Raw genomic sequence first — 26,293 nt, forward strand, 5'->3', positions numbered from 1 at the left:
TGGTAGGTTAGCTCAGCAGAAAAACAAAAAGCCCCAAATCATGCCAAACTCACAGTTATTTGAAACAATTCCTTGATATGTGAAAAGATATTGTTGCTGGATATTTTTATATGAATTTCTCAACTGGCAGGCAAGGAATTGCTATTTCAGCAAACTAACAGGTAGCTTTAGTTCAGCAGTCTCTGAGTGTGCCTCAACCTTTCAGCAAAGCTCTGCTGGAATTATCTGCTCAGAGTGAACACCAAGCATTTTTCGTAACATCCTTTATGTTGGGATTTTTGCCACTCTGTCATTATTTACATGAACAAAATTCTGTCAGGTACAAATGGATAAAAGCTAAAAATACGAAAAGACAATGCTGGGTTAGAGACACACAAAACATGAATTTTGTTTTCAGTTCAGCTTTTGGGTCTCAGTACCATGCCTAATGACCTGAGTAATGCATTACCTTTTGCCCTGTAGGTAGAAGATCTAAAATCCAAACTTGCTACTCAAGAGGCAGACTGGCAACAGAAAAATCAAGATACTGAAGCTTTGATTGCTCGGATAGGGTTTCAGACTGAGAAACTGAGCCAAGAGAAGTCCATTCCAAATGCAGAGGAGCTAAAGGTCAGTCAAATTCCCCTATTTACTGATGTTGAGCTATATTTAACACAAAATAAACCTTCTTAGGTGAACAGTTTTGAACAACTTCCTCCCCAGGGAGCCTAAAGTCTAAAGAATTATTATACTTACACGTGTAACAGCATTTCACACCATGATTACCACTTGACCTTTCTTTACATTATGCCTTTTCCTAACCTTTTAGCTGTTTTAATGAGATGAAAGAACAATAAATACTGAGCTCATTCAAGCATTTAATGGATGTGGATGTTGAGAATCAGACCTATTTGTAATACAGTAAAGGTCAAAGAGTCACCCTCTTAGAACTTCAGATTTCTAAAGGCTTTAAGATTCTAGGTAAATTGAACAACTCAATTGATACAGAAGTTCATTCCACCATCTTACAAGGTACAAACCTTGAATCTCAAGATTATAATAACATTCCTGATAATATATGTCTTCCGTGTTGACTTTCCTTTTTCTTTTTTTTTGCTCTCACTTCAGCCTATTAGCACTAGTTATCAACATCTGTGTTGGAAATGCAGAGGTTCACATGCTTTACTGCTCACCACAAAATAGGAATGCATAATTTTATCAGGAGTCTAGAATTTCCATCTACAGTTTCAAGCAGGGCTTTTGAAATTAAGCACCAACAGTATGGAATGCTGTAAAGTGCAGTTCCTCTGCTTTTAAAGTCTGGAAGGCTCATTCAAGTCTGGGGTTTTGCTACAAAATCTCATGTACATTGTGTCATTGACAAATAGTGCAGAGAGAAGTTCTTAATTGACTTGTAGTAGTTGTTAATGCCTCATTTTTGATATATGGAAACTTGAAGTTCCCAAGGATTTTGTAGTTTCCAGATATTAACCAGCAAGGAAGACTGTTGTGTCTAAACATTCAAAATGGTCTTTCATTTTCTTCTATTTTGCTTCTTAAATACTTACCACCAGATTATATATTATATTTTTTATATTTATACTTTAAACCTTGTGTCTAATCCTAATTTTATTGAGAGAAAAGTAATTTTTGATACTGAGATAAATGAAAGCATGATCAAAACCTTTATGTTTCTCTGGATTATGCTAACTACAGACTTCAGCCTTTTGCTGATCCATATCTCACACAGGACTTAAAAATGGCCATGAAGTTTCAAGTGCAATTAATTAAACTTGTACAAATGGGATCCAACAGCTCAACATCCACTTTTCAGTGGTGCTTTTCCTGTATTGGTTCCATATGCTTCTGATAAATTTGGATGTTCAAAATACACCCTTAACACAATTTTAATTACTTCATTAAGCAGCTAGGTGAAACACATAGAGTGATTATTGTGAGATAATCACATCTTTGGGCCACTTTGTTTCAGGGATGAAGTTCAGTGCCTGACACTAATGATTACTGTACTCCACTGTTCATTGCTTTATTGCACTTCTGAAATGTTTTCATTGGAAATGAAAGTATCATTTTGTGCTACATTATTCTAAAACTGTTTCATAAGGCTAACGATAGCTTCTAAACACTAATCTTCTCTCATCTTTTTGTTACTGAAAAAAGCCCAGCAAATGAGAATACAACTTCAGCTAAGTAATCTGTGAAGACTCTTCCTAATTGATTCGAGTACATCACCATTAAAGAATTATTTTTGCTTTCCTGTTTTATAGATTTCAAATTGGAACTTACAAGAGCTTTTAGAGTTTTACAACCTTAAGCAAGTAAGTACCTTGAAGATATTGACTTGGAGTGAAGTATTACTTAAGAAGGAATTGGTGAAAGAAATGGAAATCACTTTAGATCAGACTTATTAGGAAAAGTGAGGTCGTTCTGTATTCCACATAACTGTGGCAGGGCTACATACCTGTACAGTAATAAACAAGGGTTTTACCATAAAAGTGACACTGGTAAGGTTTTAAAAGAGTGGGCAGTAACACTGCTGTCATTTTGCCATTATTGTGCTCTGAATGTTGTCAGCCAGAGCAGCTTATGCATGAAGGTGTATTGACATTGTCTTTTAAAATAGTACCTATCCCTTTAAAGACAGAAAATGTGCAGATCATGGTGTAGGTAGCAATGTGACACTAGCTGAGGATTAGGAACAAATCATAAAAGCTACATCACAGGAGATGAGAGACATATTTAACTTGATAAGTAACTTGTCATTTATAATGTAATGCATATTGATTTTTAATATTTGTTATTTCCACAGACAGTAGCTGTGTGTGTCCTATCTAATGAATGTGTACATGGAAAATGTTCCTGACAATTCTAGAAACAGGTTTTGTAAGGATATTAAATTCTTACAGAGGCTTGTTACTGCCAATGCAGAGTGCTTGATCCAAGTATTAACATCTTGATCACTGTAATATCTTCTTTCTCTGTAATTAAACTAGGTTTAAGCAAGACCTGACAGGAGATGAGCCTGTGAGATGAGCATGAGGTACAAGGATAAGGATGAATAAAGTATAACTGACTTCAGCCTCAGGCAATGTATCTTTAAAAGTGTGTATAGTAATCTTCCAAATATACAATTGCTGATGATACAGAATGCCCCCCAGGTTTACTCTCCCAGATAAATTTGCACCAATGAAATCATAATCCACTTTTAAACTGGTAATTAAATTGTTGCAGAGGCATTCAGATTTCATGTAAGACTCATGCTAACTAATGTAAAGTCACTGATCTAAGCCACTCTTAAGCCAAAATAAGTGTCTTGACAAAGCTGCTTAAACTGATGATTGTTTAATTTCCAAACCAGAAATTAAGTACAGTGTTTTCATATAGGATATTTCCATTTCTCTCATTCCCTCCCTTGTTGTGACCTATGGTTTCAGACTTGAAGAATAAAAAGAAGGCAAATTTGGCAAAAGATGGAGGTTGGTTTGACAAATTTTATATGTTTTCCTCTACCTCAAAACTGGAGTGAATATTTTACTATTTAGGGAAAGCTCCAGTTCCAACACTGAACCAGTCATTGCCTTCTTGGAATTTCCTCTAATTATCTGAAAGAGAACCCTTTGAAGGGGAAGAAGGGGTAGTGAGGGAAAAAAGTTAACAGGTCTCAAAATCTTAGCAAAAAGTCTTCACTCTCTTGTTTAGCTCCAGCTTTTGCATTGTAACCTAGATCATGAAAGGCTTGCAGCTTGCCTGCTGCAGTGGCATGGGCTACTGAGTTCCTCCCTGTGTTCAGTAACTCCTCAGGAGTAACAGGCTGCCCTGACATTCCCCAGCTTTTTTGTAGAGATACCTTACCTGGTGTCCTGCCCTGCATTACTAGATAACACCCCATCCCTCAGGTGTGTCAGTCACACTACTCACTTTGGTATCATCTGCAAATCTGCTGAGGGTGAACTTGATCCCACTGTGCCACTGATTAAATATGAACTCTTCTGGCTGTGTTTCCTTCCAGCCCCTCACACAGCCCCAGTCCCCTCACCTGTGCAGAAAGGGCCTTAGCTCTGTGTAATCCCTGCTCAACAATAACAAAAACATCTCTGTATTATCAGCCCTATGTTCAGCACAAATCCAAAACACAGCACCACACCAGCCACTGTGAAGAAAATTAACTCTACCCCAGCTGAAACCAATATTCTGTCACATAAAGGGAAAGGGCTCAAGGATGGAAGCTGGAAAACCACAGAACTCTTTATAGGAAAGGTAATTATCAAAAGGACACCAGATAATATCTGAGATGAAAGAAGAAAATAACACTTTAAAAAGGGAGTCAGAGAAAAAAAAATTAATCACAACTTCATTTTCTTGCAGCTTGAATTTAAAGGGAGAAGATATGACCCTGCATTGCTCTTTTCTGTGTACCTTTGGTGACAAACTCAAGCCAGCCTGAGCACAACTGGAATTTACTGAGTGCAAAACCAGGAGAAAATGAAAGGGGGAACATTTCATTATATTTATCCCATTTCCCCCTAATTTCTCAAGCAAGACAAAAATCACAAATTGTGTTTGTGACAGTGAATACTTCTGTGTTTGGGGAAAATATTTTTGCTTTGTACTGACTGAATAGCATTTCTAAAGCAATTAACTTGTGCAGGATTCCAGTGTTACCTTTGAGATGAAAGTAGGATTTAGCTTCTGCTTCTCAAAAAATTGAACGTTATATACACTGGAAGTTCTCACAGGTTGATGACTCTTTGCAAGATTTAATTGACTATGATAAGGAGCATATTTCTCAGAATTGTCTGAAGGTTGCCAAGGAGCATTACTTGAAAGATCCAGATTTCAACCCAAATTATGTTCATGCAAAATCCTTTGCAGCAGCTGGTCTCTGTGCCTGGACCATCAATATAGTAAAATACAATGAGGTGTGTATATATCAGCCCTTGAACGATCCCTGATGGGGGAATTTGGGTTAATGAATTTTTTTATTATCTTAGGAGGCTCAGCTTAGTGTTCTGGGGAGCTTGTAACACCCACCAGAGATAAAGTGGGAAATGTTCAGTACTTGGCAGTATGTATGCATGTATTTATTTTTAGTAGGAAGTGATAAAAAAAAGATGTAGCTGTCCAGGACTTTTCAATTGTCATTACAATACAACAGTTGGGAAATATTCTCCAGATGTACATGTTTCATTTGAAACATCTATCCAGGGTCTGGCTGTCTGCAGTATAAGACAGGCTTATCACTTGTGATTCCCTGGAGCACCTGGCAGCAGGATTTCTCCATTCATCCTAGCATTATAGCATCCTCATTTAATTACAGAATAGTAAAAAACTTATCAATTGTAGATGATAAGTACATTTATCAAGTGTAATGCCTGTCTGATTTCCACCTGTATCCTAAAATCATGAAAGTGATACATATAAATTAATTCTAGCTGGAGAGTAGACTCACTAAGGTTGCATTCAGTTCTGCTTAAAATATCCTTCCATAGACTATCATAAAATCTGCTGTAGTCAGTAGTGAAAAAAATCTTTGCCTGACTCACTGTTGTGTAGAAAGATGGGTCTAAAGCAAAGATATGTAATGAAAGACTACTAGGATTATCTTAAAGTCTTGCATCAGGAGTAATTTGTGATTTTTGCAATAAAGTGAGGCCAATTTCTCCTCTAAAGTACAAATGTGGTATGTCTTTTTCAAGGTGTGTTGAGAGAGAGAACCAAAATGTGTGCTGGCTCAACACTGAACTAGCAGCAGCTACAGGAAAACTAGAAACCATCAGGAAAAAGCTTCTTGTAAGTGCTGCTTGGTTAATGAGCTTCTTGTAAGTACTGCTTGTTTAATGAGCTTCATTCTCTGACACCTTGAGCCCACTTAATTTCATTTTAAAAAAATATTTATTTATTTTAATGTGTTTTATTTTAATTTATTTTATTACTATCTAGTTCAAATATTAAAGGCATGCTCTCATTAAAGATTGTCACTATTTCCCCCACAAATGTACTGAAGAACATTCCACAGTTTGGGTGGCAGCACATGAAGCTGTTTACCCAAACTGACTGAATTTCCTCAAAGCCATCCAGGCACGTTATAACCAATGGACTGATAATTGAAATGGTGGTTGATAGAAGTCACTGACTGTGAGTTTTACAAGGAATATATACCAGTAAAGACCTGCTGCAGTGTAGCAATAACATCCAGGAACGGCTTTAGAAGCTCCCACTTCTGTGTTAACATTTGTCATTAAACAACCGATAAAAACAGCATCACATCTCTGATTTTCTGAAAGACCCACAAACACAAGTACACGTGCACACATGCACATGGAAGAGGAAACTTTGATTTGTCTTTTGCTGACAAGTGCCTTGTGAGTCAATGATGTAATTGAAGACCACACTTGTCATCAAGTATCTATTGAACTTTTGAGAGGGATTACTTGTTGTTTAAGTATGCATTTAGTGGAGCAACTGCAGCACAAAGCACTCTTGATACAATGACATCTTATGGCATCTTGGGAAGTGGTGGTTGGAAGGACTTTCTGCTGCAAGCTAATCATCCCTACTTAGCAAAGAAAGCTTCAAATGCTTTGAAAGCTGTGACATTAATTAGGTTTAAAAGACTTTGACCGGGCTTAAGAAATTTTTGTTGGTAACATTTAGATCTGTAACCTCACAGTTTAAGATACCAAGTAATAAACAAAGTCTTTTAAAGAAGAAATCTTTAATGTGGCATTTATTCTCACTGTTTTCTCATGAATTAACATTTTAAAAGAATGACAAACATTCACTTTCTATGGAAATTCTTGGAAGCTTGTGAGTTATGGTATTTTAGAATTTAATTCTTTATTTCAGGAATTTCCTGGTTTTCTTCACGCTATTTAATATCCTTTTTTTTTTCTTGTTCTGAAGAAGATACAGTTTTAGTGGGTAGACAAAGATAGGTTTTACCATCTGACTTTCTCTTCTGACCCCCACCCAAAAATCCCATTGGCTGCTACAGCAGTTATTTTTCTTCCATGTGAAACAGCCTTAGCCTTATGACTTTGGAGTTGCCCATTTAGATCAAAATCTACCCTAATGAAGCTTGTATCTGCACTAAAAGACAGCTTTATGGAAGCATCATGCTTTTTGTTACACACATCTATACTGATGTATGTCTATTAAGTACAAACAATTTTGTACAAAAATAGCCTTTAGTGTTGTTTTGGGGAGATTTTATATTTTTTACTTTATTTTTATTATGCAGCAGTCACGCTTAAAACTCATGGAATCTTTTATTGTTTTAATGTGTTCCTCTGAAAAAAACATTAATACATCTCTGTTCCTTGCCTGAATCCCAAATAACATTTTCCTGGTTTAGGTGACCTTGCATTCAATCCACCTCCAAATCTGATTAATCCTTTTTTATTTGTTTACTTCCCTCTTTTTTTTTTTACATTTATTTACTTCTCCTTTCCTCTCCTCATGCATTTTTCTGAGGGTTATTAGCAGCAGACTTTCCCTCAGCTATGTTTAGTTCCTAATAGGATGAATTCTGCACTACAGGCAAAGCTGCAATTCCTTTGCATTTATTTGTTGCCTGTGTTAGGCCAACACTTGTCGTATTGTCATTTACTATGAATACTTTTATTAACCACTTTTTAAAATCCATACTGCATATTCAAGCAGTATTCCCTTTGCATGGTGGGAGGATCTCATTTAAACTATTCTTTTTATAACTGCTTCAATACCCTAGCTGATCCACCTGATAAACTTTTCTAAGGAACTCTAATTTTTAATTCTCTAGCAGTTATTACTCATAACAAAAATAAGCTCCAAAAGTTCGTGGGGTTGTTGAATGGATTAGTCTATCATTGGTCAAATTCACTCTTGACCAAATGCAAAATAATACATACTTGAACTTTTTATGAGTACTTCTTGTTTGCTGTTTTTTCATTAGTATCTTAGGGAAGAAGACATTGGGACTGATCATGACAATTCAAAGACAGCTTTGAAGTTTTCTTTCTGTTAGTCCTTTACTGAGTTGAGAGTAGGAGTGGATTACCCCCAAAGATCCTTCTCGACTATACCACCTTATGATTCCAAAAGTAAACAGAAATTTAGTTCATCCAGTAACATCTTACAAGATGAATTTCTTCTGAAGAATAAAAAGGAAATACCTGTCTGTGCAGTGTGCATACTATATATCCTAAGATGTATTTGTAACATTTGACTAAGTGTTAAACAGTGAAAACTCTTGCTTGCTTAGGAAAACTTGGTTTTGACTTGTTTCTTGTAACTGAGTTGTGACTTAGTCCAGAAATTTGAAGATGCCATGAAGTGAATCACTTTTATTATATGAAAAATCTTAAAAAATGTATACACTTACATAATTCATGTCTTCATCTACCATTTCCTTACTGAGGATTGCTGGCAAAAAAAACTTTTCAAGGCAAATGATTCCTCTTGGGCATTCTGTATTTGCTTCTTGTGGTCCACATTTTGCATTCATCTTTCAGGAAGAATGTAGTCACTGTTTTTAGGTGCTCTACTACACAGCCTCCAATCACTTCACTACAAAACTTTCAGTTACAGTGCAAAATATTGTTCATTTGAATGTCTTGCAAATTCCAGATAGGAATAGGATTTTCATCTGATGCATCATCCTTTTTTCCATTTGTGACTTGTGAATTCCACAAACTGCTGATCTATTTATATGTTATATCCAAACAGCTTCCATACATTTGCACTAACAATGATTTCTGTATCTATTGTACTCAAACCATATAATTTCTCATTAATGGAAAGAAAATGTTGAAATGTTATTTAACATATTTTTAGAGAAAATTTTTAAAGTGATTGAAGTAACCTGGTTTTAATTACATGTCTAATTTTATCTAATAGCTGTGTGGCAGACTGGAATTTACCAAATGTCTATAAGAAATGCATAACATTAAGAAACATATAAAAGACATTGATAGCTTCCCTGGAAGGAATGAAAAATGAATTGCAAGTTAGCAGGCACCAGAACTTCAAACAGCCTATGAAATTTAGAAGGAAATTTTTTTCCAGAATGATAACAAGTTGGGAATGTGACATCCATTTCATAAAATGTTACTTTAAAATGTTTCACCTATAGGAAATTATATGTCTGAGAGATGCATTTCCTCTGATGCTTAGTGCCTGGTTTCCTACCTGTTAAGTGCTAGAGGATGATGAGAGGCTGAGTTGATTAGAAAAGTTCAGTAGATGAAATGAAGTCTGCAGACTGGTGAGTACAGGATCCCTTTGTCTGCACTTTGCTCTCATCCTTTTTCTCCATCTAAACACACACAACATGGTCAACAGTGAATACATTTTTCTGCAGATTTTTACCCCTATTCAGTAATCCTGAATTGCACTGTTCAGTGTTACATTTAAAATCAGCTCATCTTCCTCAGAAACATGTATTAATCCATATGCTAAAGGACATGGTGTGCAACATGCTGTTCATGGGGATGACTGTTATGTACAGCAGTAGAATTAGCCAGAATTAGCTGATGAAAAAATGCAAATTCAGCATGAAATGTTGACATTTTACTGCCATCCATCTTTAGATGTCGAATGAAATGCTGTAAACTTATTTGGCAGTTTTCTTTGTCTTTTCTAGAGAGTTTAACGTCTATCAAAGTTTCAACAGTTCCATTTTTTCAACCATGGTGCTTCTTGATCTGCTGGACTTACAGTAGTTTCACGAATACAAGCCGCACGGATTATAAGCCGCACTTCCGGTGCCTCGACAATGTTGCTGTCTTTGTCAATAGATAAGCCGCACCCCGAATATTAGCCGCACTTTCGTTCGTTGCGAGAATCCGTGCGCAGCTTTCACAAATTGGCCAATTAGTAACAGGATCGCAGCATAGCGGGCTTTACTGGCTCGGGGCGGGGCCAGGCAGGCTCGGCCTGCTCATGGTTGCCGACGGGGCCGGGTGGCCCAGCTCAGCGCCACGGCTCGGCAGGGCTGGCCGGGTGGTGCTACCGCCACCGCCGGGCTCGCTGGCCCCCGTCTCCCGTCAGCACCGCCCCGCTGCCGCGTTCACTCGCCCGGCTGGCAGGGCTGCCGCCGCCGGGCTCGCCGGCCGCCCCGCACCGCGTTTGCTCGCCCTGCCGGCAGGGCTGCCGCCGCCGCCGCCGGGCTCGCCGGCCGCCCTGCGCCGCGTTTGCTAGCCCTGCTGGCAGGGCTGCCGCCGCCGCCGCCGGGCTCGCTGGCCCCCCTCTCCCATCAGCACCGCCCCGCGCCGCGTTCGCTCGCCCAGCCGGCAGGGCTGCCGCCGCCGCCAGGCTCGCCGGCCGCCCCGTGCCGCGTTTGCTCGCCCTGCCGGCGGGGCTGCCGCCGCCGCCAGGCTCGCCGGCCGCCCCCTCCCATCTGCACCGCCGCCGCGTTTCCTCGCCCTGGCCAGCACTGCAGGCCCCCGCACCGCCGGGCTCCCCCACGCTGCTGGCCCCGATTCTGCTGGGCTTCCCCTGCTGCCAGGCAGCCCCACCCGTCGGCCTTCCTGCTTCTGCCATGCTCCCCTGCACTGCTAGCCCCAGTTCTCCCGGGCTCCCCCGCCCTGCTGGCCCGGGCTCTGCCGCCCCCCCTGCCCCGCCCTTCTGGCTCAGGCTCTGCCGCCCGCCCCCCACACTGCTGGCCCCGCCTCTGCCAGGCTTTCCCACCTCTGCCGGGGCCGGCCGGGCTCCAGCTTGGCTTGGGGCTGCCGCGGGCTCTCACTTCCGTGTTGGCAGCTTTTAGAATTTTGTTAATGTATTAGCCGCCCCGGAATATTGGCCACACTTCCGGGTTTCCACCAAAATTTTGGTCAAATTGGTGCGGCTTGTATTCGTGAAATTACTGTAATTCTTCATTCCGTATTTTGTAATGTGGACCCCTGGCCTATGCAACCTGATTCATGTCAGGCTTTTTAAAGGTAAGGAAATCTTTGAAATTAGTATAAAGGGAAGGCAAACTTGTATTTTTTCCTGTGAATAGAAAAATGAACCATGCAGGCAGCTCTTAGCAACAGGTACTTAGATTTTATTTACCTTAGCAGTCGATAACCCTGTGTAGCCCATCAGCCTGTAGAAAGCTTTTAGTGCTTATCTGGGCTGTGTGAGTAAACAACTCAGAGTTGTGTCCATAAAAACAAGAATTCTTCTAATGTTAAAAGAAGGTCACTCTCAATACAGGGACATTTTTCTGTATCTGTCTCTCTGGGCTATCAGCCAGTGGGATTGCCCCCTATCTTCAGGTCATTTCTTGCCCTTTTCCTTTTCAGTCATTTATTTTCCCATCTCTTTTCCATCTTCCTCTATCAATCTTCTAAAGAATAAACTTGAAGACAGAGCATCAGATGCTAGTGATCTCTGCTTCTGCATGCATGGATATTCTGTACTCCCTGACTCATAATTCAGCTTCTTTCTGTTGGCAAAGAGAGAGAGGGAAGGAGAGCTGTACATATTTTTCATATGGAAGTTTTTGTGGCCAGCAATTCTCAGCAATGATAACCAGTGCAGCTGTTAGCAATCAATAACACACCTTCAGTCTAGGCAGCACAGTTATACTGACCTCCTTTCACTTTTCATGGCCTCCAGAATACATCTTTAAATGAGAAATTATGAGGGGATTGACTGTCCCTGCAGTCAGTTCACAGACTGCACCAAAGCTGAGCAGAATTGTTCTGCTGGAGGGTAGGGAGGCTCTGCAGAGTGAACTGGACAGGCTCTCCTCCCAGGCAGCAAGGACAAGAGAAAATGGGCTCAGGCTGTGTCAAAGAATGGTTGGATTGCATATTAAGAACACTTTCTTCACCAAAAACGTTGCCAGGTAGAGTCACCACCCTGAAGGTATTTTTCAGAGATATGTAGGTGTAGCATTTAGGGACTGGCTTAGTGGTGGGCTTGGCAATGCTGGGTTAGCAGTTGGACTCAATGATCTTAAAGGTAATTGCTGACCAAAATTATTTTATGGTCTATGGGTAACACTGTAGTAAATATTGTTACAGCAATCTTTTTTTGATGGTAAATATACACAGGCTGGTACTAATAGAAATATGCTATGTAATTCAAACATTTTTATAGTTCTGAAGACGATTAAAAACATTCTGTGGAGGATGATGGCTATGAATCCCTACTTGTATGTTAAATTTTTAATATCCCATCAAGCCCAAAAATTGCTATATAGTAAATTGATTACAGTAAATTGAATGAAAACATAGTTAGGAAATATGAAAAAGGAATATTTCTTCAAAAGCAAAATTATAAGTATTTTGAGTGGAAATAAATCAGAGTTCCATCCTTCATGAGACTAATTATCTGCTAAAAATATTTTTGAAAATTATGATTTTTAAATTCATATATATTTCACAATAAGTATGCCTATACTATGCAATAAAAAAAAAAAGAGAAGTAAAGTTTAGTAGTGCTAAGGCAAAAAAGTTGGAGCAAGCTGATCCCTTTAGCAGAAGTGGTGCAATTTGTATTATTTATCATGACAATCATTGTTATTAATATATGATAGCACTTAAGATACACTCTGTGCCTGACAAGGATTGTAGAAAGGCACAGTTCAGCAACCTTGCTAAGGAGAATAATGACTCTCTGCTGTGATTTGTGGAATAGAGTTTCCTGGCACTAGCTTCCTTGAAAACAAGTGTATTTAAAATACATGGTTTATCCCAGAGAATTTAGGGTCTGAGGTATAAAATGTAATATTGTAATTCTACTGTTGCTAGATTTTATTTATGTGGTGTGCTATGAAAAGATGACAAAAGGGAATGGTGTGTTTTGTAGTGACAGCTTTCCTATTCAGAAATCATAGGATAAGAACTGCTGTGATAAAGGAGACTATTATGTATCCAAAAAAATCAAATCCCACAGATATTGAGGCATTGCTTACTGTTTGTCTCACTCTCTCATCTTTACTACCTGACCCTTTGATGGATGAGTGTACTTGAACTCTAGTCAAGTATATAGTCTCTGTTATCATCCAGGCAGACTTGAGGTGTCTAGAAATAAGTCTCTCCTAAAAAAGAGCAGAGAACTGTTACTGTGCTCATTCTTCTTATGTCTTGAATGCTAGATTGATGAAATTTTACTTGTAGCCCATCTCGATTAGATGCTCTTATTGGGGGCAAGTCATCATATTTATTCAGTATAAGTCCTCATTAGTCTCTCCATTTAAGACTCATCACCATAAGAAGTGTATTGGTTGCCTCATTATCCCCAAAGAAATCAAATCAACTTTCTTTATTAATCTATAAGATGTATTTTCCCCCCTTTGCCAATAAGTCTCTTATTTTAAATTTATAAATAATTTATAAATTTCCTGGTTGCACATCACCAATTCAAGCATCAAACCTGACAGAAGAGAGCCAATCTCTGATCCTGCAAAAATGGTAGAAACAACTTTTGTGAAGGTGTGCACAACTTGCTCCTACTCCATTAAACCCACATAGGAAAATTTTACCCTCAAGTGGAACTCACTGTTGTTAGCTCTGTATGTTATTCTAGACAAACAAATCAGTTTGAGGTAACTTTTTTTGAGGCATGGGCAGTATGAGACCCCTGGAAGCAAAGCCAGGGATGTTGCTGCCTTCTGAGCAGAGTGGAGAGAATGTGGTTGAAGGTGCGAATCAGCGTGCAGAAATTCTGAATTAATCTGTGAGAAAATTACTGAATGTTTTTGCATCTCCAGGCTCAGATGCAAAATGAAAATAATAAATCTGTCTTGCATTTTTTTGATTGAAATTGTTGTTAGCTAATGTACTTACGGTGGTCCAGAAGCTGCAGGAAAAAACCCACAGCATTTAGCAAAACATTTCCTCTGAAGTTTTTCCTCCCACAAAGTTAAAGGTACTGCCTACAGTTATTGTCGTTAAAATATACAGTAATTTCACGATTATAAGCCGCACCATTTTGACTAAAATTTTGGTCCGAACCCAAAGTGCGGCTTATAATCAGGTGCGGCTTATATATGGACAAAGAACGAAAAGTTGCTGTTTTAGTTTGGAGGACAGGTGTCTGCTGAGAAAGGCAGGAGTTTCTCTTTGAAATGGAGAATGCAAACCCCCTCTCTCCAAATTATTATAATTTTGAAATCAAGGGGCTTTCAGGCAAAAATATGGGAATTAGGAATAACAGTTCTTTTCTAGGGAAATTAAAATAGAAATACAGTACTACAAAGAAACAAACTCCAAACCCTGACACAGTCAGAGTACAACCTGACACCGTCAGGCAGGGTGTTGGTAGCAGTCCCATTAAATGGTGATTGCAGTCCCCTTGCAGTGACAGATGTGGCTCAGTTGGAGCAGTGCTCCTGCAGAAGGTGCAGTTTCCCTCTGGAGGTCCAGTGGTGATGTGGAGAAATCCAGTTTTCCTCTGGAGTCCAGTGGAGAAAGGGGCTACCTTATTGTCCCAAAACCTCTGTTTTTATCTTGGTAAGAAATGTTGGGCTCTTCCCCCTGGCTGAGCAACTTTCAATGGGATGCAGTAATTTTATCAGTCACGCAGTGGGACTCAATGGGCCATTAGCAGACAATGACTGGCTGGAGGAAGGATGGGGTGTGAAAAGATAAAGAACAATGCCGTGCCTGGTTTCAATGGATGGCCCATTAGCAAATTATCTGCCATTGAGATAAGGATCACTGTCCCCACCCTCAACAGATGGTGATAGAACAGATACCTTTTATCACACTCTGTATTGTAACATGCGGCTTATAATCAGGTGCGGCTTATGTATGGACAAAAACCAAAAAGTTGCTGAAACCCAGAAGTGCGGCTTATAATCAGTGCGGCTTATAATCGTGAAATTACTGTATTATTTGAAATAAAAATAATACATTTTAAAAACAAACAAACCCCCAAGCAACAAACCTTAACTACATTATTTACCCATCCCTCTTCTGCATAAGCTCACATCTTCACTTGAGAAAGCAGTTGAAGAAACAGCCCTAGGTCCAGATGATGTGAAGAGAATAAACAAAATTACTGGGCTAGCCAATAGGTTGGTTAAGTGACCTGAGGTGAGAAGATTTTGCCTGAATGTTCATCTTAGTGTGAATTTTTAAATAGTTGAAATTTTTTGTTGAACAAGCATCAGTTAGGCTAAGCCTAAATTTTTGAAGATTGTGTGGGGAAAATAGGCAGAAGGAGTGCAGGGAAGGACAAAGATGACAAGATGACCATTATTAGAAATCCTTTAAATCAAAAAAGACCCAACCAAACAACCCCAAATCACAAATAAACTCTCAATAAAATTGTGTGAAGTAAAATGTGCTGCACCACAATTGTATTTCCTAAAAATCCAGTATTGCTGAGGAACTGATATTGGCATGATTGCTGGAGAGAAATCTCGATAACGAAGTCACCACATTTATACACAACTGTGAACACATTGTGACAGCCTGGGCAGCCTCTGGTTAATGAGCAGAAAGACTGAATAATCCTCTGGGTCAGGATGGAACAGCCCTGCACCTGCCCTTGTTGCACTTTAGATTGCAAATAAGTGCAAGGCACCCATCAGATATTTGCTATTTGCTTTTGGTTTTTTACGGAAACTAATAATTTTTAAATAAGAATGAAATGTATTTATGGTAAAATTATATATATTTCAGTGTGATTATTAGCTTTATTTGCAGACAAACATCATTAAAGCTACTGCTTGCCTATTTAACAGAACCACTGGAGTCAGCTACAGCATTGCTGAGCAGTCTCTCCTAGGTCATTACAAATTGTTCTGTCTCAATTCATCATCTAGAATTTTAATAACTCCTTTTTTGACAAATACGTGTATATGACAGGAAATAGAATGAACAAGGAATATTTACACTATGACATGAGTTCCCAAGGTAGTCTGAATAAATATTTCAAGTTGGATTTCTTAAAATCCCTGTGACATTGCTTTCTAAGATCAGAGTGTGGATACTTTTGTTTCTGCAAATATCTCAGCAGAGCATAGCAATCAATATTAAATCACTTTGGGAAAAAATACTGTAAGACCATGAAACTAATAAAAAAAACCCCAGTGCAATTAAACCAGAATATATATTTTTATCTGATTCTGAAATTACTATGCTAGAAATGTAAAATATGTAAATAATTTTTGGTAGAAAAACAGTGAAGTTGATGTTACTATCTGCATATGAAAACTTTTTTTTGCCCCAAAACACCTGAGATGGCCTGGCTTTGCAGCCCTCCAAAGCTTTTGGAAGCTTTGTGCAAATCCATGGCCTTTGCCCATAGTCAGTCTCCAGGTCTTGAAGATTTACACATAGTTAAAAGAAGTTTATCTCCAAAATTTGAGATTTTATTAGTGATCTTATTGTGTAAGTTAAGGGGGAAAATATTGGAAAGGATTAATTGAGAATGTCAAGCCTTTTCCTCTGAGAATAAATTCTTTTTGACTAGAACAGGAGACAGTTAACTTCTGAAAAGCATCAAGACTGATGATTTTGTCTATATAGCATTGACCTGGAAGCTCAGCCATTCAGACTAATAAATCAGGCAATTTATATTTAATCATTAACTAACTCCCGAGCTGAACAGCTGTTCAAAATTAGAAATGGGTCACCCCGGCCAGGATGACATTACAGGCAATCTATAATGCATTAGAATAAAATTATAGTGATTTTTAACTGTCTGGAAATTTATTACACTGCATGTTCCAACTCTTAAACCCTTGTTAGCCAATGTCGCTAGTGATTTATGGTGCCTGGCTGGTATGGTAAAATTACTGAAGATTTAAATAGACAATCATTCTATGTTTAGCAAATCTTCAAATTTCAAAGCTGTTTTGGAGAATGAGGTGGGTACTCTTTATTGTTTATGACTTACCCATCAGTGACAACAAGAGAGAATGGATAAATCAAAAAAACCCTCTTGTAAATTAATGGGTTTATTGTCTTGTTGCCCTCAGTTAGTGATTTAAAGAAAAATCCAATGACTTCTGTGGGCAAAAATGGATGTCTAAAACACTTCAAAGCAAAACTACTATGTTGCAAAGATTGCTGTTAGGACCTTTAACAGGGATGATCCTTTACTTGTCACTTGTTGGGCATCTCTTATGGGTGGAACTGGGGTTTAGGAGGCCTTCACACAGCAAATTCCTGTCTTTATACTGTGAAACACATACATGCTAGCTCTTTTAAGCAGCATACTTTGGTTAAAGATATTTCCATTTTCTTAGTGGATCTTCTATATTCCTCTTTTATAACAAAAGACTACGAGTCTTCTGTTATCATTGAATTCTGTATCTGTCTTCACAAGATTGAATGTTTAGCCATGCCAGTAAGTATTTCTGATTTTTCTGAAAAATACAAATGGAAAATACTTCATGAATATAAAATTTAACAATTATCTTATTACTTTCCCTTTGTACACATGGAAAATTATTTTTAAATGAGAGTGAGTTTTTTGAGATGGATTTTATAATCTGTTCAGCTTTCAAAAATGAGCACATGTAAGAGTTTTCTTTTAAGCTCTTAAGCAGATGACACCAGCAAAAAACAAATTTTTAGTATCAAATTCCATGAAGTATAGAGGATACTTTACATTCAGAGATTTTAATTGATTTAGATTACATCATGTAAAGGACTGGAAAAATATTATTTGATTACTGTCATTGCTCTGACAAACAAATGTCTGTATGGGCAGAGCATAAATGGCTGTCCTTATAAATAGTTCTGGGGTGCTTCCCTTCTTTCATCCTGGCCCTTTCTCTACTTCGGTGATGATCCATATCTTAAATATTATTTTTATTTAAAGAAGATCCTTTCATATTCTGAAATTCTTTAGTAACCATCTTAAATTTCAAATAGATGGTGGGCTGTTTGTATCATGTGACTTGAATAAAATAACAGCTTTCCACATAGCTGCTTATAATGAATCATCAATATCTGAGACCATTCCTGATTATTCATCTTAAATATCCCAGGGTTAGCATGGTTAAAATGAACTCTGCAAAAGAACAAGGGAAACCAGGGCTCTCTGTTAGAAAAAAAAATATATTAAGATAGTGATTCTAGAGTTAAACTTTGACAGAATCACTGCAGCTGGAGGGAACATTCTGAGATATTTTAATCCATCCTCATTGATCAAACAGGATTGGTTAGACCAGATTGTCCAGGACCATGGAAATTCCACAACCTGTCTGGGCAGCCTGTGTGTTTGGTCACCCTAATCTTTTCTCCTGCCAAAATTCCAAATCATTGCAGCCTTAGCTGAGCCAGATGTCTGTAGCTAGTAGATAAAAGAAGAAGAAGATAAATAAGAGCAAAAGACCCTGCAGGTCTTCCCAGAATCATAGAATGTTTTGGGTTTGAAAGGACCTGAAAGACCATCTAAGATCTAAACCCCCTGCCATGGGCAGGGATATCAACTCTGCTGCCTTCCTCCTCCCCTTGCAAAAAAAGTGCTGAAAAAAAGTAGAAGTGACATTCTTACTGAAGTTGAGACAGCTCTTTCTTCTTTTTTTGTCTCCTAATATTCTTGTTTCCTTCCCCTTTCTGAATGTTGCTGGAATACCTGCACTGGCAGTAGGACACAGATGCTGCCAATATTAAAGTGTGTCCATGCTGCATCTGATCTAGACAAAATGCCCCATTACTGAAAAAACCAGTAGAGAGAAAGTTTGACAAAAAGTTCTATCCTATTGTTTTCAGCTTCAATGGTTTCAAGTCAGAAATTTTGGATTGCTTCCAGCTTTTGCAGTCTTTGGAAGTGTATCCCTTGTTGATGGAGTACTGTTGTACTTTGATGTGCTTCTGGTTAATAACATGGAGATTAGACATTCTGTCACTTCCATGGTGCTCAAGACATAACATATTCTGATTTTGCTTTGCAGTCCAAAAACATGTTGGAGCCAGTCCATTGAAACCTTCAAAGCACAGAAGAAAACGTTTATGTGGTGACATCTTCTTGACAGAAGCATTTGTGTCTTACTTTGGACCCTTCAAAAAACAGTATCACCAGGAACCAAAGGCACAGATATTTCCAGATTCCTCCTCTAAAGGTAAAAAAAGTAAAATTTGAAGTACAGGTCTGTATATACAAATGCCTCATTAAATGTATTTGTTTTCCAGGATATGCATATATGTGCAATTATATAGAGAGTGTGTGCACACCGCACACTTTCCTCAGATTGCAGGTATCTTTTGAGGGAAATGAAAGAGAGAGGTGCTCTGGCAGAAGAATATCCCTTCCCTTTCCAACTCTCAATACCAAGGTCTCTCTGTCCTTTGTGACACCTTTGTAACAGCAAATGCTGTAAAAATGAAAGAGCTGTACAGAGAGATCTATTCTGCTTTGCTTCTCAGCTCCAGGAAGAGCATGTAGCTGTGATAATCCCCATTTTTCTGCACATGGAGTACTCATTAAATGCATAGAAGTTCCAATCCTTGCAGTTGTCTCTGCAAAGCTTTCTCCCCCCTTACTTTTGAAGCTTTGGACCATTTTTTTCTTCCTTAGTGCAAATGCTCCTCACCCCTTCCTACTTGTTTCCTATTTCTTATGTCACATTTATATCACAGTTAATGTCGCTTATTCTCAGAAGTATGTGAAATGGGCAGCACTTTTACCTCATTTTCAATCAGAGATCTATGACACAGCTGGTGAGCTATGGAAACACAGTTAAATCCAAATTTGAGTTTCCAAGGTCAGCACTTGGAATAGTGGGGACATCTCTTTGTAGACATTTGCTTTGTGCTAGAGTTTAACAGTCACTAATTTGTCTAGAGCTTTGCTTTACTTGGAACCTCTCCCTGTGCTTTTCCACCAAAAACTTGCTTGCAGATAAAATCCTTTCTCAGAAACCTCCTTCTACCTAGCCTAGGTAGAAAAATTTGCCCTGTATATTTTCAATAGTAGGACTCTGGAAATAAATTCCATTTTTAACTCTTTAAGAATTCTTTTTTAATGGATTGAACATTTTTATGAATAAAAATCAACCATACTGTGATGTTTTACTTTTTAAGATGCTTTCACTGAACAGCAGTGAGACAAAATACCTCATTTCAGTTTTGGTTGTTTTCTTCCAAGGGAGGAAGAGTGGAAAATGAGAGACAAGTACACTCAAAGAGTTGTGTTAGAATAGATGTTTATTAATAATCCTCTACAGAAGAAACAGCAAGTAGTTCTATGTCATTAAGTATCAGCTTTGTGCAGATACAGTGACAATAGATGTACCTATATATTCAGATATTTTTCATGCGTTGTGTCAAAATTAATATGAGGAATGCTGATAATACCCCAGTGCTATTGTTTTTCACAAGTATTTCAACTAATGGAAATTATTGTATTAGTTGTCTTACAGTCCAGAGATAAAAAAACATGTTTTCAGTCTTTTGCTATATTTAGATGAGTGTATTACACATGGGAGATAGATATGTTGTATGCTTGCAGAGGGGAGTGTAGGCCTCCTGGGGTCTTTGTGCTTGTATTTTCAGCACATTCATCAAAAGTTAGGTTTATTTTGGGCTCAGAGATTAGAACCAAGAGTTAGATAATTTAAGGTGGTATGCATTCTGTAATGCTACAGTAACTACGACATTGTGCCCCAGAAGCTGCACTAGAGGTGTGGTGCCATTCTTATTACTAATAATTGTGAAAATTTGGCTCCACTTAAATATATGTAATGCTTTTCTTTATAAATTACTGTCAGATATACATAGGGGTGTTTCATTGTTTCAGTGCACACTTTTAAAAGAAGCTTCAGTCTAAAAGCCAGCAGTGAGGACTAGACAGGCCCAGGGAGAAGGAAAATTTTGATTGAAGAGTTTTCAAGGTATTTTTGGATGAGGGAGAAGGTAGTTCAGGTTTAATACTGATGATACAGTGCTTTTTTTTGTTTATGGCTTTTGAATTCAATCCAAAAATCACTAATAAAGAAGCCTGGAATAACACCATGAAGGAATTGGTGGAGGTTTGTCCTTTACCTCAGTAAGGAAAAAAATGAATTCCAGGTATCTGGACAGCTCTTCTGTTATGCTTCCACCAGCCCCTCTTGTTTATTCCAAACAACTTCTTCACGTACCTTACTCAATTGATAAGGTGCAACTTATTTATTCATTCTCTGTTATTCTGTTGTGCAGCATTAGGCATTTCTCTTCCCACCCATACCTGTTTGGTAAGCACTGATTTCCAACGTTCCCTTCTATTTTATTTCATCTCCTCGTAGGTGCCTGTGGGAGTTGGCATCCAGCAATTGTGGCTGTGAGGTGGCTGCTCTGTGACAGCCCCCTCCTTGGTGAAGGGGCACTCACACCAGATCTTTGCTGCAGCTGGTGCCCCACGGGGAGCTCCATGGCTGCCTCTGTCCCCAGAGATAGCCCCATTCTCTAGCTTTTGAGGGTAGCTGAAATACATTAATAAGATGCCATGGGAATCTGCTCTTATGATTTATTTTTTTTGTGGATAAATACTGATTTATGTCCCAGAAACAGGTACTCAAGAGCATACATAATCATTGAATTTGCAATATCAGGATACACTGAATTTTATAATATATGATGCCTTTTTAACTTTATTGATCTAGAAATATTTTTATGAATTAAATGTCTTTAGAGAAAATACTTCTTTAGAATCTGTTATAAATATGATAAACTGCTTCTCGGCACTTCCTTTTCATCTGCAGCTCCGCAGGGATCCTCCTTACTTTTCTACCTTTAATTTACATCCCCCCCCGTTATCCTGTGCATTGCACTGAGTCATGTCTTGCTGTTTGGTAACCTTGCTGATTATATTCCACTCTGACTTTAAGGATCCTTTTCCCGGGAAGGAGGGCCTGGACCCAATTACCACGTTGACAGATGATGTGGCATGGAGTAACGAAGGTGATGGGATGTCAACAGAAAATGCCACTGTTCTAACAAACTGTGAGTGCTGACCTCTGATGATGGATCCCCAGCAAGAGGGAATTAAATGGATAAAGAATAAATATGGAGCTGACCTTAAAGTCGTACGTCTAGGACAGAAAGGATATGTGCACTCTGAAGAATTGGCTTTCGCCTTTACTGCCTTCAAGTTCCCCTAATTTTCATGAGGGATTTTTGTTGAAATGCACTTACTTACAAGAATTGAAATATTGCAGCAATTCTGCTCATTTATCCACAGCATCATTTTCCTTTAAAAATGGTACTTGAAAAGGCGTCCTTTTTATGTTGTTTTCAAGTGATGAGGAGGAAATGAGATGGAGGTTGAGGTGCACTTCTTGTGAGGGTCACATCACTTTTTCAACAGGTAAGGTGCAAAGCCTGATGATAAAACCTTACTTATACTCTAGTTTAGTCAGCAGAACACAGCACCTCATATGCATATGCGCCAGTAAAGGCAAAATCCAATATTGGGTCATTTTCTGGTAAACAAACATGATTTTAATTCTTATTACTGAATTATAGGTTACCTGGCAGCACTAGCGTGTAACTGATCTCTTAATATATGTTCTTATCTTTATTCAGATTTAGGGAGATAATGCTCCATTTCAAAGGGCTTTCAGAGTTTTTTTTAACTAAATTCCAGATATAACACACAATTACGCAACACAGTAAATGGTCATAATAATGCCTGATTTTTAAAATAGGTCTTAATCATCTAGCCTGTCTGCTGATTTGAATCAGCCCTTTTCCCACATCTGTCCTGGTTTGGTTTTCATTTTTTTTCCAACCCTCACAAATTATCATGTTTTTTCATTCACACTGTGAAGCTATATCATCTGATTACTTATCTTTCCATTATTATCTACTCATTTTTTCATGCCCATTCAAGTCAGACTCTAAGTGGTTTTGAAGTCCTTCAAGAAAGTGTTTATAATTTAAATTAGGATATATCAAAAGCTGTAACACAATAATATAGATATAGATGACATAGATATAGATATATTAGATATAGATATATATATCTGCTCCCCCAAAATTTCTGTGTCAATTCCAGTGTCTTCCTTGTGGGGCTGTACCCTCATATTTGCTTATAAGAAAAGCCTCAGCAATATATATATATGTATTTTTTTTAATATGAGGAACACCAAGAGCTATTGAAAGATGTTGAACTCAAAAGTATCAAACTCTTAAACACTGGGCAATTCCTTGTGAACAGTTTTTCTGTGGTATAACCACGTGCTTTTAGAAAAACTTTGCCATTTATATTACATAAAAGAAATCTTTCTATAACCAGCGTTTATCTAATATTGGAGGGGGGGAATTTTATTTTTCAGGTAAAGTTTTTGAAAGATCATTGAAAGAGCTTTAGCTTTTGATGAGACTGTACTAATTGAAAACGTGTGTGACTCTATTGATCTCATACTTGATCCTCTGCATGGAAGACATACAGTTAAAAAGGGAAGGTAGGTATGCTTGAGTAATCAGAATTTTTCCATGACAACTGGATCTATATTGCTTTGACTGCCACATTTTGCTTAGTGCTTGAACTCCTCATGTAACAAATTATTTCTTTTTAAAATGCGATTGATAAAATCTGGAGAGGAGTGGATATTAAAATGTTAGTATCTGTGTCTGATTAGATAGCAAAATTATGTTCTTAGTTTCCAAATTGGACTCAAAATAGTACATAGATGTGTGTTTCTCAAACTCAAGTGGAATTCTTTACGTTTTAATTCAAGAAAAAGCAGTAAAACTAGGAGTAGTATATATTATAATTTGGCTCAAAAGAAAGAAAATTATTTCCTTTCCATGTTAGGCATCTATAGCAAAGGGGAAGGCATTGGAAATGACAAACTAGATTTGGACTTAAAAAGAAGGAGTTTTCCAGCTGCAATTTCAGCTTAAGGAAACTATGCCCTCACTATGCCATAATTGTTTTTTGGCCACCTCATTAAATAATGAAGCAATATTAAAAAAAAAAAAGAACCAAATAAACAAACAAAAACCCCAGACAAACAAACAAACACACACAAACCCTGGAAAGGAAGCCAATTTTGTTTATATGGTTATTGGTGCCAACCTCCCATGCACCAAACCAGTCCAGCTGATCCTGGCCACAAATTCATGGAGGGAGATGTCACACTGGTGTCAAAGCCTGCTCAGTTTTCCCCCTAAACCTGGTCTGCTAGATCCAAAACTCACATGCTCCATTTTTCATGTGAGTGCTCTGAATTCTCAAATTCAGGGTGTGTTCTGGGTTCTCCCTCCCGAGGAAAGGCTTGCAGCTCAGCCCAGAGGTCTGCAGCTGGGCATTCCAGTAGGAGACTCAAAGTGGATGACACACGGCTGAGTTAATGAGCTTCCTCTGTTCTGACACAGCAGCAGCAGGAGTGGTAGATGGCACAAGGGAAGGTAACCTTCTGTTCTGACCTTTTTGGGGTGATGTCTGTGAATCTCATCTTTCTCATGCCCCCTTTCTCCTCTATACTTTGAAAAATTGTCAAACTTAAAAAATACCATGAAAGATATTTCTTAAGATACTTCTTAGATGCCTTTTAGATGCACATTTTCAGGATGATAATAGGGGAAATAAAGATGTTTGTACTTGGTGCAAGAGAATTTCAGTCTGTAATGTCTTCCAAAACTTTTCACAAAAACTTCAGATGAAATTGTTGAGTCCTCAATGCAAATGTCAGCCTAAAGAATAATGTTGATTTCTGGTTGCTCAAGAGTAAACTTATTAAACCTCATTAAATATTTCATCTGATGAACTGACATGCCAGATCATTGTTTCTGCTCAAATATGAATTTATTTTTAAGTCTGAAAGTGTTCCTTTCTTCTGTTCTTGTTTGCAAGCAACACATCAACAAGCTAGATTTTTCGTGCTGGAGAATGTGATGTTTATTCTGATAAAAAGCCAGATATTCTTCTGGGGTATATTTATATTTATTTATATTTATATTTATATTTATATTTATATTTATATTTATATTTATATTTATATTTATATTTATATTTATATTTATATTTATATTTATATTTATATTTATATTTATATTTATATTTATATTTATTTCCCTTCTTTTGGAGAGATTACCCAAGATTTTCCCCCTCCTTCCCACCCTATATTTCTGGCATTGGTGCCTGCACAGTAAATCTAAGCAAAAAACAGCTCAAGTCTCCTTGTACGCACGAAGCTTCTGGAAGATGCACTCCTGCCCTGCACTGAGACCCTGAAATGACCCCCTTTGTTGCATTTTTCTGTAGGTGTATTTGAAGTGCTTCAGAGTAAGCGCATACAGCTTGCTTTTCAGAATCCATAGTGAAGAAACTTTACTGAAAATTAGTATTATGCTGGTCTAAAAGAGAGATCAAAAATTTCACAAGGTAACAGACTTTTAAGGCATGGGAGGATGTGAAGGGATTGTGACACAAGATAAAGAAGTTGAATTGAAGAGGACAAGGGTCACAGCAATATAGTTTTGCATTTATTTAGCAAAGGCTTCCATGCAATACAGTGAATTAATGTAGCACGGAGACAAAAGCAAATATATGAAGCTATTCAAAAAGAAGTTCTGCCAGATATTTTAGGCAGCATTACATGACCTGGAATTCTGTGCCTGATTGAAGATGCACAATTCACCTTTGAGGGGCGTGTGTGTATGATTATATACACACACCACAATATATATATACCCACACAATATATACCCCTTTGTTAACAAATAAGCAGTTTGCCTCGTTCTTGATTCATTTCTGTTATTTTTTTATTTTAGTAGTTCTGTCAGGTACTTTGAATTTTTTTTTTCCTAATAAAGAAAGACTAGAAAGGTATTTGTGATAGATATGGTGCAGTCCAGCAGTTGAAGTTCATTAATAATTGGAATGTTGCAGAGTATGAAGTAATGAATACTAATTACTCCTTTCATATCTGACAGCACCCCATGGACCAATACATCAGCCCAGACTTTAATTTGGTTCTAGTAATGGTTTCATCAATAGTACATTAATTCTGTGTTTGAAAAGATGTACAGTTGAACCTGACCCACACAGTAGATACCACTGTCATAAAATGGCCACATACTGACAACAACTGGATAATTACAAAGAATTAAATCCACTGAGCTTCAGACAATCCTAATTTTAAGTAAAATATATCTTATCATATCAATCGACAGAAAGCATAGCAAGGGAGATTTATCAACTTGTACTCCTTCCAAAGCAAATTTACTAGCCTGTTCATTAGAGAACTTGCTGATCCGTGAACCACTTCAGAAAAGTACCTCTCCCCTTCCTTCTTTGCAAGGTGGTTCTTATGTTGCACCCCTGGATATTCTGCAACAACAGTTTTTGGTATTGTTTCTGAATGAAGCCTGCAAAAGAAATTCTTAGCCTTGGAGAACTTCAAATGAATAAATTTATATTTTCTTCAAAACCA

At 37.9% G+C, this 26,293-nt stretch overlaps 1 long non-coding RNA gene and 1 pseudogene across 1 annotated transcript in view; both read left to right on the top strand.

The window, feature by feature from the left end:
- The window catches only part of LOC117009068, a 63,652-nt gene extending 53,960 nt beyond the window's left edge, over nt 1-9,692 (top strand). The window contains exons 16-21 of the long non-coding RNA XR_004420425.1: nt 463-609; nt 2,265-2,315; nt 2,991-4,254; nt 4,363-5,816; nt 9,110-9,241; nt 9,622-9,692. This is a non-coding gene — a long non-coding RNA (uncharacterized LOC117009068). The remainder of the gene's footprint in view (nt 1-462; nt 610-2,264; nt 2,316-2,990; nt 4,255-4,362; nt 5,817-9,109; nt 9,242-9,621) is intronic.
- Nucleotides 9,693-13,533: 3,841 nt separating this feature from the next.
- LOC117006824 overlaps nt 13,534-26,293 on the top strand; it is a 37,126-nt pseudogene continuing 24,366 nt past the window's right edge.

Source organism: Catharus ustulatus, chromosome 1 (assembly GCF_009819885.2).
Source record: "Catharus ustulatus isolate bCatUst1 chromosome 1, bCatUst1.pri.v2, whole genome shotgun sequence".
In the NCBI taxonomy this organism is placed as follows: domain Eukaryota; kingdom Metazoa; phylum Chordata; class Aves; order Passeriformes; family Turdidae; genus Catharus; species Catharus ustulatus.